General features: G+C 41.8%; 1 long non-coding RNA gene across 1 annotated transcript; it reads right to left on the bottom strand.

The window, feature by feature from the left end:
- Positions 1-3,816: 3,816 nt before the first annotated feature.
- LOC148132069 (uncharacterized) lies at positions 3,817-12,982 on the bottom strand. The gene is made up of 4 exons (XR_015747284.1): positions 12,921-12,982; positions 7,588-7,644; positions 4,051-4,126; positions 3,817-3,951 (listed from the first exon to the last, which is right to left on the bottom strand). It is a non-coding gene; the product is annotated as an uncharacterized LOC148132069 (long non-coding RNA).
- Between the last annotated feature and the right edge of the window lie 1,872 nt (positions 12,983-14,854).

Here is a 14,854-nt window from a genome sequence, read left to right as displayed (position 1 = left end):
CCTTCGCTGCTTCCGACTCTTCTTTGGGAGCGATGTTATTTTTTGTAAGTTTAAATTCCAGGGTACCTTAGTTGTTGCTTTTACAATTTAACCCGGTCAGCCAAAACTTTCACTTCTTATCTTCCTCCTGCACATTCTTTTCCGGTTGAGTTCTCCTTTGTGGTGGCCATTTCTGACCACCGCTACAACCGCCTTCGGGAAAGGGAGTAATGGCCACCTGACAAGGAGAGATGTGGCTCTCCTCAATCCTGCTGGCAGTCTCCCCCCTCTTCACCACCTCTACGGGGTGGCTTAGCCCCAAAACCAGCCGGCTCAGGGCGCTCCAGCGGCAAGCCCAGACAGAAACCGCGCACGATTGCGGATTTCTGTCTGTCGCTGAAGCCCTTCAAACCGGAAGTCCGCTGCTGGTGGTGGTTGAAGCACTTTATAAACTACTAGCAGAAAGAGTCCAGCTAAGAGAGTTAGATGCAATGCTTCCCTGCCAGCACCATGTCACAATCATTAATTAATCCACCCTGCTTGAGCCCATCATTCATTGACTGGGCCAGGCCAAAGTCCTCATCTAGAAGGGAAGGTTGCACAGAGCTTGTCCTCTACCCTCCTCCAAAATGCTGAGTCAAGGGGTTCTGAATGGACAACTGTCGCCAGCTTTGCTGCCTTAAAGTCTCTCTGTGTATTCTTCTTTTTAGGCTATATGGCATTCTCAACTATCAAATATTTTGTTCGCATTATTCTTGGCACAAATATGGGTGCTTTAGAACTAAGGTTTGCATACAGGTGGTCCTTGACTTACAACAGTTCATTTAGTGACCGTTCAAAGTTACAATGGCCCTGAAAAAAGTGAGTTATGATCAGTGGTGGGATTCAAATTTCTTTACTCCCGGTTCTGTGGGCGTGGCTTGGTGGGCATGGCTTGGTGAGCGTGGCAGGGGGAAGGATACTGCAAAATCCCCATTCCCTCCCCACTCCACTAACCTGCTTTCCAGCTCCTTTCTCCTGTGCAGGGCAACAAAAGAAGACCTAGCCAATCAGCTGGAACTCGGGAGGCAGAGGATAGATGGGGGCAGGGCCAGTCAGAGGTGGTATTTGCCAGTTCTCAGAACTACTCAAAATTTCCGCTACCGGTTCTCCAGAACTGGTCAGAACCTGCTGAATATCACCTCTGGTTATGATCATTTTTCACTCTTATGACCGTTGTAGCATCCCCATGGTCACATGATCAAAATTCAGACACTTGGCAACTGATCCATATTTATGAAACTTGCAATGTCCGGAGATCCCATGATCACCTTCTGCAACCTTCTGACAAGCAAAGCCAATGGGGAAGCCAAGTTCTCTTAACAACCTTCTTACTGACTTAATTACTTCAGTGATTCACTTAACAACTGTGGCTAAAAAGGTGGTAAAATGGGGGGGGGAACTCACTTAACAAATATCTCACTTAACAACATAAATTTTGGGCTCAATTGTGGTCATAAGTTGAGTCCAACTGAGTCCAAAATTTGCATGGCTAAACAAAACTGTTGTTCAGTGAGTTTTGCCCCATTTTACCACCTTTCTTGCCACAGTTATTAAGTGAATCACTGCAATTGTTAAGTTAGTAACATGGTTGTTAAGTGAATCTGGCTTCCCCATTGACTTTTCCTTGTCAGAAGGTGGCAGAAGGGGATCACATGATCCCAAGAAATGGCAACTGTCATATATACATGCCTGTTGTGAAGTGGCTGAATTCTGATCATGTGACCATAGGGATACTGCAATGACCTAAGTATGAAAAATGGTCATAAGTCACTTTTTTCAGTGCTGTTATTACTTTGAACAATCACTAAACGAATGGTTGTAAGTCGAGGACTACCTATATAGGGATGGGGTAGTCCTTTCATAAGACATTATCACTTCCAGATGGAGGTAGGAAGTTGCAGAGGTCTTGTTTCTCCAGGGAAAAAGATAATTTTCCCCTTCCAGGCTTTGAGGGGTGATACTTCCATGTATCTGGAGTTAGTACACATTCATGAAATGTCCATCTCTGCTTAATTCTGAAAGGGGTTGATGCAAGGGTCTCAGTGTTTAGAATTTTCCATCGGTTTTAGCAAGCAAAAACTGCTACGGGATGAGTGAAACTAAGGTTAATCCATGAAGCAATGAGGGCAGAGAAGGAATTATCTACCCAAGAGAAGAAAATTCCAAACTAACACTTGGAAGAAGGCAATGGCAACTCACTCCTGCACTCTTGCCAAGAAAAGTGTATAAATATGGCTAAATTGTTTAGGTAGGTTTGGGTACTAACTGTTCAGGTTGCCCATATTGTAAGGCCTTCTTCTGGTTACTGGAGAAGAACAATGAACTTTTATGAGTAGATCTCAAGGTGAAGTAACTACTAGATCAAAGCCACAAGGCAGCTGGGTCCCTGATGGTTCCAATATTTAAAGAGGAATTTCTCATTTCTCAGGTACATATGCAACTGGGGGCATGGGATTTGACAAGCATGAATCAAGAAACATTTGAAATTCTTAAGGGAAAGATTGATGTGCTAAATTGGATATTTTAAATACAGTAAAAGTAAATAGATGCACCAGAAATGGCCACTTTAAGTCAAAAGATTCCACAATATATATTTAGCTACAATCTGATAAACAATAGGATATTTATTAGAATTAATGAACATGTGTCTATTTACAATATGGAAGAAGTTGAAAAATCCTCTGGCAAATTGAAAGAGATGTTAAATGCAACATTTAAATGCAACATCTAAAAAGACGTAGTTCTATTAACAGATGACTGGAATGAGGAAGAAAAGGAGGCACTTTAATTACAGGAATATTTATATTAAGCAAACATAAAGGTTAATAAAGCAAACAGGAAGGTTAACAAAATGTAGCAGAAGAGGATGGAAAGTCTACACTAAAGCCCTTTGCAAATAGAATGATTTTTTAAAATGTAGAAAGAGAATATATTCTCTTCTAGAAAGGGCCGTATGAGGGACAGCAGAACAACTGTTAAAGAGAAAAGCACCAGGTTTAGATAAAATGCTAACTGAACTGCTTAAATCTACAAGAAAAGAGACAATTAAAGTGCTAATTGCTGTGTGTCAACAAACATGGAATAAGTCTGGTCTCAAGACAACTTGATTTATATTTTTCCCCTGAAGAAAAGATAGCTTGATGGATATATGTTGGCATTTGTGGCTTTGATAACAAAAGAAGCGACACAGGAAATCGCAACAGCAACATGATGGTTTGCAGTGAGGGCGAATATCTGTAGCTCCGGTGGAGTATGAGGGTGCAGATTGATGGCCATTAGCCATGATGGACAATGCTTGTGTGGTGTGGTTTGTGGTCTCCAAATGAGACCTAGGACTTGAAGAACTTCCCAAAATATCATGAAGTATCAATAAAGGAGAATATTTGTAGCTCAGGGTTGACATGAGGAGTCCTTGGTGCTCTCTGAGCTTGTTTTCTTGCAAACATTTCATTACCCACACTAGATAACATCATCAGTGCTAGTAAGGAAACAGCACTGCTTATTAGCACTGATGATGTTATCTAGTTTGGGTAATGAAATGTCTCCAAGGAAATAAGCAAGCTCAGAGAGCACCAAGGACCCCTCATACCATGAAGTGTCACATCAATGTCATTTGGTAGATCTGGGAGACAGCATTGTACTGGCAGAAGAAGGCTGGTACTTGAGATCTGTTGTGGACTCTCTTTAAAGGCCATTTTGTGTCCTTGATGGTCGAAATCGAAAACAGACAATGTGGCAGCCATTTTAGGGCCATCAGTTAAATCTGATGTGCCGATGACACCTGGCGGTTAGGCGGTTAGGTAATATCTGTTTAACTTATAAAATAAATATCTTGAAAGAAGGACAGGATTGATAAAGGTGGAACCTGGAATCAACTGGAGGGCAAACCAGAAACAATGTGAGATATTCTGCCAATGCCATTTGGTTAGCCTGAAAGTAAATAAGATTTGGAGAAGTGTTTTATGAAAGTAAACATGGGTTAAAGTAAATATTAAGAAAATTAAGGCTGGAGGCTCAGTGTGAACTTACAGTTTAAATGAAGACGTCACGGCGATAGATTAATTTTGCTTCTTAGGTTCAAGAATCCATTAAGATGGACAGGGCACTGCAAGAGTAAAGACAAAATTTAAGCTAGGAGATCCGGCAATAAGACAAAAAGTCCATTTCAATACAATGAGAAAAACAGAAGATCAGAATAGCAAGGATAAATCCACACAACCTTCTTGCCCGCTTATCCTGTCCAAAAGCCACTGTCCGCCTCTCATTATCCACCTGCAGGGAGATAGTAATCTCACTACCCTGGAAAGGCTATCTTCCCTGCAATCCCACCTCCAGGCGCTGTGTGCGCAACGCTGGCCATGTTGATGTGTGTGAAATGACGCTACTTGTCAGTAAAGCTGCAGTTTCAATCTTATTGGCTGGCAGAAAGGCCAGCAGGTTGGCTTTCACAATAGCCACATTTTTGCCTTTTTGAAAATGGATTGGTCCATCTCGAAGAGTGCAAGGCCCTGAAATTGAGTAGCCTGATGTTGGTTTAAAGCAGGGGTCCCCAAACTGGGCAACTTTGAGACTTGTGGACTTCAATTCCCAGAATTCAAGTCCACAACTCTTAAAGTTGCCCAGTTTGGGGACCTCTGGTTTAAAGTATATAATTGGAGATGTAGCTTCTGCAGCCTGACAGCACAGAGTTCTCTTCCCTGCTGTTGCTTCCAAGAACCCTTCCTCACCCTTCCCAGGTTATGCTCCTGGGTGGTGGGGATGGTTTGTTACACTTCCCATGCTGATCCCCACAGCTACGGTAGCTCCGTTTTTTTAAAACTTAGACTTAGAATAACTTTATGGTCACTTTGAATGTACACTAATTGGCATACATTAAAATGAAATTTTGTTGCATACAGCTCTCAAAAGTATCACACCTCCAATATATGCTACATAAACAAAACAAAGCAAATACATAAAAATATGCATATACCCACATATATGACACAAGAGAAACAATACAGTCTAGATTGGATGTATACATGTACATGATGAGAAAAATGAATCTTGCAAGATTACCAGGCGGATAACATAGGGAACAAAGCTGTTACAGAATCTGGTAGTCCTGCTAGAAATACTTTGAAACCTCTTCCCAGAGGGGAGCAACAGAAGCAGACCATGAAGCGGGTGTGTGGGGTCTCTGACAATGCTTTGAGCTCTAAGCATATAGCGCTTATAAGCAGTATCCTGAATAACAGGAAGCGAGCTTCCTATAGTCTTCTCGGCTGTCCTTTCTATTCTCTGTATGGACTTTCTATCTGAGGTACTACTTCCACCAAAGCAGACAGTGATGCAGTTTGTTAAAATGCTCTCAATTGTGCCTCTGTAAAAAATAGCCAGGATAGAAGGAGAAAGATGTGCTCTCCTGGTCTGACGTGTGGAGAGACCAGTTCAGATTGTTAGTTATCTGCACCCCCAGATACTTAATACTGTTGACTATCTCTACAGCTGCATCCTAGATACTGAGTGGAGTATGACCATGCTGGCTCTTCAATTCTTCAGTATATCAATTCTTCAGCAACACATACTGAGCAATTGCACATAGGACCAGTTGATGGTAGCCAAAAGATTATCCCTTTGCTGCCATCTAATGATAGATAGGTTAAATGGCTAATTCTTGGTTTCAAAGATTTTTTGAAAGTTTACTTGGTTGAGAGTATAACTGAAAACAAAAAAATATAGATGTGACCCAAGAGAAAGAGAGATTTATATTAAAGGTGTAAGGAGAGTAGCACAACATTAAGGGTGTGTTGCGTGCACACCAAGAGTTAGGGCAACATCTTTTTATTCAGGCTTAGGATGGGAGAGAAACTTGCCAAGGCAGCTCTGTGGATACGACCAAGAGAAGGAAGGGAGATGCCTCTAAATTAGATTTGTAGATGTTAGTGTGGATACTAAGAAGAAACAGTCAGTGGGTCCTGGATGAAATAAAGATCCCCTGATGTGATGATTAATGAGCAGAAACTCACATACTTTGAGCTTGAAATGAGAGCAAGGGCAGAATGGAAAAGCAACTACTTCCCTCCATGGCTGAAGGAAGTGAAAGGGAAAGACAATAGTGGATAGATGGGATCATGTGATCTCCAGGTGTCGAGTCTCTCTCAATGAAAAACTACTTTAGTCATGAGACATTATTCATTAACTATGAGGAACTGAAGGGTCCTTCCCTCCAGATACACTTATAATCACTATTTGGTCATTCCATAGCCATCTTTGCAGAGATACTCCTGATATCCATCAACATATGATATATGAAAGGCAGAGTCCTTGAACAAATGTAGACTCTATTTCTGCTCTTATACCTCAAGAGGCTGTCATCATGCAAGCAGCACCTGCATGTCTGCAACAACTGAAAATTAAAAAAGTTCAAACTTTATGTACCTAGATCTCATTCCACTGATAGAATAATTAAACATTGACAGACCAACAGTGACATCCACACAGACATGAAGTTTGAGCAACAATGCAAAGCCAAAGAGCAGCACGACTCCATATTTTGTTACAGGCACTCAAGCAGCTCCTTCTCCTTCAGGTCTGCTTCTGCTGAGAGGCATCGGATGGTGGGACAGAACAGGAGCCCTGAGGAGCACAGCAGAAAGGGACCGATTCAGGAAAAAAAACAATTCAGACATCTCCACTTCTCACTCTCTCAGACACCTGTCCCAGTGAACATTTTGAATAAAAACTTAAGTGACAGTAAAATGTGCCAATTGCTAAGGCGCCTTCATTTATGATAATCTCAGACATGTTTTCTTGATGTGAGAATCGGTATATCACAGAAGGAGAATGAAGACTAGAAACTTGCTGAGGTGAATTGTTCTACCCAAATCCTTCCCTCGGCATTGCCACCCACAACTCCACTGAGTGGGAAGGATCTCTGAAGGGAGAGGGAAGGAGGCAGGTCTCCTGAGACCACCTCAAAAATTTGCTCCTCTGGATTCTTCCATCCTCCCCATAAGACCATTAGAATAGAATAGAATAGAATAGAATAGAATAGAATAGAATAGAACAGAACAGAACAAAATAGAATTCTTTATTGGTCAAGTGTGATTGGACACACAAGGAATTTGTCTTGGTACAAATTGGAATCCTATGAAAAGGATCCTACAGGTCTGCTTGCTTATTTATTTATTTTTAATATGTATTTTTTAACTTAAAATGTTAAAAAATAATAATTTATTCATTATTTCTAACTGTTTGTACTGCTTTTTGTTATGAAGGTTTCCCAAATGTCTCCTGGTATGGAAACCTGAGACGTAACTCTCCTGCCACTTATCAGATTCCTCCTCCCACATTCTTTCTCTGCTTTTTGAATCCACAAAGCTGCCTTCTTATGGACTATCCCAAATACATTGCTCATCTAGATGCTGAAAACCAAGCTGAAGCATCTGCATTTTTTCAGAATCGTATATCAATTATAGAATAGATGCCTGAGAATTCTAGAAGAGGCAAAGAAGTTAACCTTGGTACATGGACTTGCATCAGAGTGGAGATGAGCAGTTTCTAATTATTTCATGACAGATATACCTTGGACTCATCGTCATCCATCTGAATGGGTAATGACTTCTGTGGAGTATGGAAGGTCTGTAATGAGAATCAACCCTGAGTTGAATCAAGTAACCTTGACTGAGACTATGTGAATAAGCGCAAGACCTTCCCATCCAACCATACAGGATAACTGGTATGGGGTTTTCTTTTGCCTGCTAGACCCAGCCTGATATTCTCCAAAAAGGGCTGCAACTCTCAAAGGTTTAGGGCATGTTCTGGATGCTATTGAGGGAAAAGTTGGAGATGCTTCTATTGAAGTTTTTTTCTGAAAACACGTTCCGGACTGCATTTTTGAACATTCAATTGCTTCCAGCGACATTGTATGACATGGGCCTATACTGTAAACTTCTTCTGAGATGTGATTGTATGGAAAGAAACATGTATTAAGGGGTTTCCAAACTTGGCAACTTTAAGACTCAGCATGGCTGGCTGAGGAATTCTAGGAGTTGAAGGAATTCTAGAAGTCTTAAAGTTGCCAGTTTTAAATAAATCAATTAATAAAAAAACAAGCATAAGCAGATTTACAGGTGAAACTCAAAAAATTAGAATATCGTGCAAAAATTCATTTATTTCAGTAATGCAACTTAAAAGGTGAACCTAATATATGAGATAGATTCATTACATGTAAAGCAAGATAATTCAAGCCGTGATTTGTCATAATTGTGATGATTATGGCTTACAGCTCATGAAAACCCCAAATCCACAATCTCAGAAAATTAGAATATTACATGCAATCAATAAAACAAGGATTGTACCTAGAACAATATCGGACCTCTGAAAATTATAAGCATGCATATGTACTCAGTACTTGGTTTGGGCCCCTTTTGCAGCAATTACTGCCTCAGTGCAGCATGGCATGGAAGCTATCAGCTTGTGGCACTGCTGAGGTGTTATAGAAGACCAGGATGCTTCAATAGCGGCCTTCAGCTCTTCTGCATTGTTCGGTCTCATGTCTCTCATCTTTCTCTTGGCAATGCCCCATAGATTCTCTTGGCAATGCCCCATAGATCAGGCGAGTTTGCTGGCCAATCAAGCACAGTAATCCCATGGTCATTGAACCAGGTTTTGGTGCTTTTGGCAGTGTGGGTAGGTGCCAAGTCCCGCTGGAAAATGAAATCAGCATCCCCATAAAGCTCATCTGTGGAAGGAAGCATGAAGTGCTCCAAAATCTCCTGGTAGACGGCTGCGTTGACCCTGGACTTAATGAAGCACAGTGGACCATCACCAGCAGATGACATGGCTCCCCAAATCAACACAGACTGTGGAAACTTCACACTGGACTTCAAGCATCTTGCAGTGTGTGCCTCTCCATTCTTCCTCTAGACTCTGGGTCCTTGGTTTCCAAATGAGATGTAAAAGTTGCTCTCATCAGAAAAGAGGACTTTGGACCACTGAGCAACAGACCAGTTCATTTTTTTTTTAGCCCAGGTAAGACGCTTCTGATGTTGTTTGTTGTTCAGGAGCGGCTTGACAAGAGGAATACGACATTTGAAACCCATGTCCAGGATCCGTCTGTGTGTGGTGGCTCTTGATGCACTAGCCTCAGTCCACTCCTTGTGAAAGTCCCCAACACTTTTGAATGGCCTTTTCCTGACAATCCTCTCCAGGCTGCGGTCATCCCTGCTACTTGTGCACCTTTTTCTTACACATTTTTCCCTTCCACATAACTTTCTATGAATGTGCTTTGATACAGCACTTTGGGAACATCCAACTTCTTTTGCAATTACCTTTTGAGGCTTTCCCTCCTTATGGAGGGTGTCAATGATGGTTTTCTGCACAACTGTCAGGTCAGCAGTCTTTCCCATGATTGTAATTCCTATTGAACCAGACTGAGAGACCATTTAAAGGCTCAGGAACCCTTTGCAGGTGTTATGGCTTAATTAGCTGATTAGAGTGGGACACTTTGAGCCTAGAATATTGAACCTTTTCACAATATTCTAATTTTCTGAGATTGTGGATTTGGGGTTTTCATGAGCTGTAAGCCATAATAATCTCAGTTATGACAAATCACGGCTTGAATTATCTTGCTTTGCATGTAATGAGTCTATCTCATATATTAGTTTCACCTTTTAAGTTGCATTACTGAAATAAATGAACTTTTGCACGATATTCTAATTTTTCGAGTTTCACCTGTATCACCAGCTATTGATTCTTTTAACTGGACAGGCATGGATCTTAAAATACAGTACTTTTAATTTGGTTGACAAACCAGATGCTTGTGGACATCAATGTGTTCATAGGCATCCCCCTTAGTAGCAGCTATCTATCCCACCTGACTTAATTTTTCAAATGACTTTTTAACTGGAAAAGGAAGCAAAGGGAGGTAAGCATGCTGCAAAGCAAAGCATTATTTTCAAGTGCCATATTTATTTCTGCATGTGTCTCCTGACCCCCATGTAAGATCCACAAGCAAATGGTGAGCAATTGCAGCTCATTCTGAGGTTTGGAACTGTGATTCTACCTGCGTGGAAAGAACACAATGGTAAGATGGATTTGTGGAAAGCAGACTGAATAGCTAGAAAGTTTGATGGCTGGCTTTTTATGATACAGTGGCCTAGTCCACTGTGGCAGCCATTTATAATGGGAAAATTCTTCCCCTGGCACTCATTTTTGAAAATGGCTCTAACATTTCCAAAGGTTCCCACTGGCACAAATGTCTTAAGGTATCAAGCTAAATGCAAAGGGTCCTTTCCACTCTCTGAGCCTTCCTCCCCAAAGAAGAAAGGTTCGGGTTCTGATAACAGCTCTGTTCAGGTAACAGAGATTTCAGCCTCTGATGTCAGTGGCTACAAGGATTTCTGGCTCCCACTCAGCCCTGAAGTTTCTCAATCATCTCACAGAACAGCACTGCAAAGACAAAGGGACTGACCACCCCACTGACGTGGCAAACAGGGCCTAGTCACTCAGGATAAAGAGACAGTGGATTCAGGATTACTGAAGGAAAGGAAAATGGACCATGGCAAACCTAAAGTAGAGGGTGCAAGAACACCAATCCAGCAGCCTCTGTTAATCCAGTTGTTGGGCTTGTTAATGGGTATCATCCTTGCCAACTCAATCAGTGGGCTCTGCACATCCCTTGAACTCAGACAACCTCACCCGATGTTCTACTTCTTCTTGGTTTACTGGCTCCCCCAGTGAAACATGCCTGCTTCCAGACAGCCAACACACTACCTGTGAATCTCACTAGGCATGGTGGGATCTTGGCCTAAGTGGACTTTGGCTGGTACAGTTACCTTCTTGGCAGGCTGCATCTCCTCTGTGGATTTGGACCGAGCTTTCACTCCCTCCTTCTGAGGGGAGCTGGGCTGCTCCTGAAGCACATCCAAGGGGGGAATTGTACTGTATTATTATGTCATTCTCTTGCACTGAAATCTGCATAATATCTCATTTGATACAGCATTTCTGAAAAGGTTGAGGAGATATTCATGGAATCCCACTCATGAAGCCACTTCTATACAGCCTGTCTCTGCACCATGGCACAGGAATCATATTAGGAAGGTCTAGGTCTATCCTGTTTAATTAATGGCCTAGAAAATGAGAGAGATTTATACTGTGTCCACATAATTCGAGGATTCAGATGAATACCATGGTAACATAAAATCCCACCAGATGGAGTCATCTCCTAAACCACACAGAGAAGTGAATAGGATTGATACTGGTAGCATTGGCTTTCCTGCATTGGCATTTCTCATAAAAGCAGGTTCTCTCTAGAAATGCTATATAACACAATAATGCGCTGTAATGTAGCTCCTGACAAGCAGCCCTTTAGCTCAGTATGAATGACAGCAGCATTTAGGTGCATATGATTATCTAAGATGACTTACACAAACACAACATTACAGAAAACTCTGGGGCACAACACTCAGCTTGCACTATATTAACTGATGGACACCATGTCCAAACTGTGAACTGAGTCCCAGTTACCCCAATCATTATATAAACAAAATTTGGATATGACCAATAATTCACATTTCAGAGATATCTGAGGAAGGCTCTGGATGGAAACAATAGTAGATAGGAAGTGAAGGCTGAAGAACTGTGGATGGCTTGACAGAAAGTCCAACAAATAGAACTAAACACTCCATTACTCCTTGTCAACATACTTGCTCCTATACTTAGCTGATCAAAATTTAGCAATGTGAGTCCTATGTGAGTCCACCTGTAGTTTCCCAGTTTCCTGTAGGTCCAATAAATTAACCCCATTTCTATTTGGTATATGAAGCTTTAGCTCAAGTAGCTCCCACATTCTCTGTCCTCATTATTTTTAAGTATTTATTATAATTTATTAATTAAATGTAGATAAAAGAATGTTAGTATCCTGTGGTGCGGAGCACTTCCCCCCCCCCAAAAAAAACACCTCTGGATTATTGTAATTTTGGAGATGGCTGCATTTAGATACGAGTGTTGCTTTCTATGGCATTTAGAAGCATACTGAAAAAATACTGGGTTCAGCAAACAGCATTCTAGAAAAGGAGATGGAAAACAAGGAAGTGGTTTGCTTGTGTTACCTTTGGTGGAATGTGTATTTGTGCTATCTTAACTGTTCAATTGGTTTACTTGTTACATTTTTGTATCAGCTAATTTGTTTTATGGGTGTGTAGTTTTCCTTAGAATCACATGTTTGCTTTCTGTGAATTAATTATGTGATTTGGCCACCTTTGCTGTATACTCAATTTCTTTGTCCAATTTGCTTTGGCCAAACTCAACATTTCTTTCCTATGAAATGAGCGTTGGGAGCAGAAAACTATTTAGTTTTTATACTTTGAATCTTGAAAGCTAAGCGTCTACTTCTAGATTGCAGGGGTAGATAGAAATACACACGACATTGCCTCTGTATTCTAGATATGTCCATTAGCATAAAAATGTTGGAGGTTAAATTTTCCATGCCAACCTTCGTGTTTGAGATCACAATTTGTTACAGATATTTGAGATTTAATCTGAGAACCTTGGCATGTTGATATTTATTCTTTACATAATTTTATATTTATTCTTTCGGTGAGTTCAACTGCTTCCTAAATATACTGAAACATGGAATTGATCCAATTATAATAGTTTTTGAAGAACACATTAGTCTCTAATACACCAGTATTACATTGGTAGAAGCATTTACACACCTAATGATAGTAAACCATCTTTGGAATAGAAAACTGGGGATCTACCTTTTTACATATAGCTTGTGACATCAGTGAGACCTGATGACTATATACAGTAGTGTCAGTATAGAAGCAGCGTGTGAGGAATAGCCTTTGTGGGAAGATTTATGCTGAAACATAATTTTTGGCCTTCCAAGTGTTACATGTTTCCTGAAATACCTTATTCAGTTCCATGGCTCTTCCTTGGTGGGTATTTTCTCTCTGATAAGACAACAAATTCTGTAAAGAGACAAACCACTGGAGAAAGCATCATTTTCAACAATCCATTTTGCTTTTGGAGAGAAACGTAATGCACCTGGAAGGAGGAAGGCAATCTTATGGAATATTAGCAGAAGAAGAAATATAAATTAAACTGCCTATTTTCTCAGCCAGCTTCGATGCATGTGAATGTGGAGAATGCCATTTCCTTATAATGGAGGTATCACTTTAGGTAAGCTCACTCATAACACCTCAATGCACAGTTCAGCACTAATCACGAGTTAGTTGTGCTGTGATTAAGACACCTTTTTTGTCACCTCTTGGAGAGTGAGATTTGCCTTACATTGAGAATTGGGGAATAAGAGAGATGTAAACTGAATATGCATTTTACTGCATATTCATATGAATCACTCATGTGAACATATATTTTTGTTTTTGAAGAATGAACTGATTGCTTGCCAAGTAATAAGTTTAAGAACCTGTCTTTCCTATCTTTAGCTATTCAAAGGTGAGCAGGAAATCAAACAGGTTACTTAACCACTCATTAAATTCTTGGCTGGAAATATGCTTTCAACTCAGGTACCAAGTTATTCAAAAACGTTGTCTTTTGGAGGATCATCGCAATGGCACCAAAGGCCCGAATGCATCTGTAGGGGACCCACACAGAAGCTTGCTTGCTGTTATATTCTTCCTCTTCCCTATTACAGTTTTCTTCCTATGTGAATCTCTCCTACAGCAGCTTCCTTCGGTCAGTGCTGTTTGTGCTGGGTATGGTGGCACAGTAATTATACCCCAATATCTGAAGAACCCCACTTGGGAAAGCTGCAACTGAAGGAAAAATTTCACTTTTCTTTCATTTCTCATCAGAATGAGGAATAATCGCTATATAGAATGTGACCGGGCAGGAAGACCTGCTTCGGAAGGCAAAATCCCACCAATATCTGGACCTGTCCCGAGGCTCTCAAGTGTTGTTGTTAGTTGCAAAGTTGTGTCCCACCCGTTGCGACCCCATGGACAAGGTTCCTCCAGGCCTTCCTGTCCGCTACCATCTTCTGGAGTCCATTTAAGCTCACGCCTACTGCTTCAGTGACTCGTCCAGCCACCTCATTCTCTGTCGTCCTTTTCTTCAGTCTTTCAGCTCTCAAGCAGCCCAGTGCAAAACAATCCAGTAATTAAGGCGTCAGGCTAATGACAGCAGAACCAGAGATCCAGCCAATCCGCTCAGCAGCAAGCAGCATCCCTCTCCGGGTAACAAAACCCCTTCGTGGACTCCTCCTAAACATACCCCAAACGGAATTCCCCGCCATTTGGTGCCACGGCGCCCTCTAGCGCTGAATCGCGGGAACGTCACCGCGCCGGAGCTGGGTAAAGTGAAAAACCCAAGCGCCCTCTATCTCTCGTTACGCTTAGCCGGCAGGATAAGCAATGCTAACTGTTGAGAGAAACCGTCCGTGGCATGAATGAATGGCCCTCCTCCCCTCCTTGCAAGCAAACGCGAAGCCCGCGGCAGCCGCCCCGCTCCGAATCAGCTTATCTTCGCTTTCAGCGGCTCTCCGCCGCCCAGGACGGAATCTGCAGTGATTTCCCCTTTCCTTCCTTCCTTCCCTCGCCGCCTCCTCCCCAGCTGCTCTCATTCAGATGTTGAGGAGCCGACTTATGCGGTTAGGGGCAACCAATGGGGAAACAACCGCTTCCGCCGCCGTTTTTGGCATGCGAAGCAGCGTCTCAGTTCACTCTTCAGGGGGCAAAGGGGAAAGTTCGGGTCCCGATCCTTTTTGCCTGTACTTGATCCTGTAGAAGTTTAACGCGGCAACACAGAACACCCCCTCTCGTTCCAAGGATAAAGGATCCAGTGGGGGGGGGGGTGTGTGTTTGCAGCCAACCTCAACTGGTGC

This window comes from Notechis scutatus, chromosome 2 (genome assembly GCF_049901735.1).
Source record: "Notechis scutatus isolate UNSWTSFEM ecotype Mainland chromosome 2, rNotScu1.2, whole genome shotgun sequence".
Classification (NCBI taxonomy): Eukaryota; Metazoa; Chordata; class Lepidosauria; order Squamata; family Elapidae; genus Notechis; species Notechis scutatus.
Note: the sequence above shows the minus strand (reverse complement) of the source record. Positions and strands in the feature narration are given on the sequence as shown.